The 2,589-nt window shown below is 42.3% G+C and overlaps 1 pseudogene; it reads right to left on the reverse strand.

The window, feature by feature from the left end:
- Positions 1-2,201: 2,201 nt before the first annotated feature.
- Positions 2,202-2,320, reverse strand: LOC112472601 (annotated as a pseudogene).
- Positions 2,321-2,589: the final 269 nt, after the last annotated feature.

The following is a 2,589-nucleotide window of genomic DNA, read 5'->3' on the forward strand; positions in this document are numbered from 1 at the left end:
AGGTTAGACAAAAATAAATATACTGAGAAATGCAAAGTAGCGTTCTCCAACCACCATCCAGGCCTTACTCAGCCGTCGTCACCTTCCTCATGGCCTGACCATTTGCTTCAGAGTAATGAAGTGTGATTTTGACAATGTAGACATGGTTCACCAAATATCTTCCTTTAAATTTGGGTGATATCAGGGCTCTTGTCTAAGATGGCAGAATTAAGAAATGGATCTGCCTCAGGTAAGTGGCTCAGAGCTGTAGAGAGTGGAGAATGTCTGTGACGATGTTGCAGGGCTATGCAAGAAAGGCGATCACGACTGAGTTCTTTCTTTGTGTAATTGGTGTCACTCTGAGGATGCAAAAAACTTTATTTTCCCAATTAGTTGCTGAAGATACGATGACCCTTTGAAAAAGAAGTTCATATATCTCTCTTGAGGCCTCCCCACTATTGAATTGTCCAAGGGAATTATCAGTGAAAAGGAGAAGCGGAAGTTTCCAAACCAGGAGCAGGGAGAACTTGAAAGCCGGACCACATAATTATATGCTTCTAATGACATTGCTTTTCACTGCTGCATGGTGTATCGCCGATGATGGGGCCTGCACTGTGCCACAAAACATTCATTCCTTACTCAGTGATACCTTTGCCAGCCTAGATGCCTACACAAACAAGAGTAGCATCAATCACACTCTGGTAGAAAAATGCTCAACCAAGAGTATATGGACCAAGAGACAATTCTGGTCTTGGCCTTCACTATGCCACAATCAATCTACTCTAACCAAAAAAAGAAAAAAGAAGTAGAAAGAGAAAAAAGAGGAGGAGGAAAGGGAGGGGAAAGTGCAAGGTGGGGGAAAGGAAGGGAGCGGAAAGGAGGAAAAGAAGAAGAAGAAAGAGAAGAAGAGAATGAGCCTCGTGCTGAGCTGGTTTCCCTGTCCAGACTCCCCCGTCTTCCTGATAAAGTCTCCTTTGGAGCCAACGGTTAATATTATTCACTGCCTGTTAGTCTTTTGTTCCTATGTTATCAATGTATTATTGATGTATTTCCTCTCAGTTTCAAATTCACCCCCACTGCCTGCTCTACAATATGGAGATAGACCCTATAAATATTTCTCCCTTGCTAGGTGGCACAATTTAACCTTTCTCAGTAGAAAGCCCTGCAGGAACACTCGATTAGACAGGAATTGCTCTATCTGATTTTGGTGTTCTTCTTTCCTCAGGCTCATGCAGCATCCATTTTTTTTAATAGCATCGACTTCCTATAGCATGCTATTTCTGCAGCACCTGTCTCCTGCAGCACACAGCTTCAGCTGCCCATGATGGCCAGTAGAATACATCATCTTACTGTGCACTGCTTTCTTCAACAATTCCTCCCGCCCCTTACCCAGTGGCTCCAGACTGGAATGCTGGCACCTTCTATTAACGGCACCTTCATCAGACACTTCAGAGAATTATTTCCCCATGAGTGACATGGTCTAGCGACCTCCCCTTGGGAAGCTTACCCTAGAACCCTTTAGAGTAGTTCTTTTCAGTGAGCCATGAGGCATGGCACTTCAGTGAACTTCTCTACCATGCAATGATTCTCCCCTGCACCCTCAAAGGTGAGGTCTGAATATCAGGTTTGTGGAAAAGGGGTGTCTCTTCCTGGAGCACTCTCTCTCATTTTTAGGGATGGTAGCTGATCCTTATATGTACTATTCTATTCTTCAGTATACTTTTTACTGCTTATTAACCAATGCCACATTATCCAGTTCCATTAATAATCCTTTTTATTGAACTTTTACTATTCATATTACAATATGGCTTCTGTCTCCTGATTGAATCCTGACTGATATGAAATTGGTTCCAGGAACTGTCCCATGAGACAGACCTGAAAAGATGGGGTTTGGGGATTTGTTTGGTCATGTCCTTGGATTTGAGTGTAGTACTGAGTTATTTGTAAAGGGAAATAGGAGGCTAGTAAACTCTGACATGCAGTGGCATCATGTTAGTCAAATTAACGCCTATGGTTGATTGTGATCACGTGCCAATTAAAGCAAGTGCCTTGGGAACCCACATGCCTGCTGCACTTGACCATTAATGAGGTAGTGATGACTACAGGGACTGTGGTGTGGAATGATTTTTTTTTTAGGTGAGGCAACCCTTGGTTGACCTCACAGATTGCAAGGAATTTGTCAGCTTACAATCCCTTATTATTATTATTTTTTTAATTTTTTACACCCACAGCACCTGGTCTTCCTAGGTGGTCTCCCATCCAAGTACTAACCAGGCCTGACCATGCTTAGCTTCTGAGGTCAGACGAGATCTGGCTTGTTCAGGGTAGCATGGCCATAGACGAAATAGATATTTTTTAAATGTACTTCAGCATTTACAAAAAGAAAGAGACAAGCTCGGATCTTTTAACTCCAGGCTCATCATGTCTGAAAAGCAGAAAGCCTTCATGGCATAGCCGTTATAATCTGATACTGCTGAAATTCAAACACAAATTTAATTTTCTGGTTACCAAGGTATGACAATAGTAAAGTTTACAGTCTCACCAAGTATCTCATGTGAAAGTCAGGGCATCTAATGGGAATTAATTGGATCTTGAAACTTGAAATAGGGA

The sequence above is a fragment of the Pteropus alecto genome, unplaced genomic scaffold (genome assembly GCF_000325575.1).
Source record: "Pteropus alecto unplaced genomic scaffold, ASM32557v1 scaffold70, whole genome shotgun sequence".
Taxonomy (NCBI): domain Eukaryota; kingdom Metazoa; phylum Chordata; class Mammalia; order Chiroptera; family Pteropodidae; genus Pteropus; species Pteropus alecto.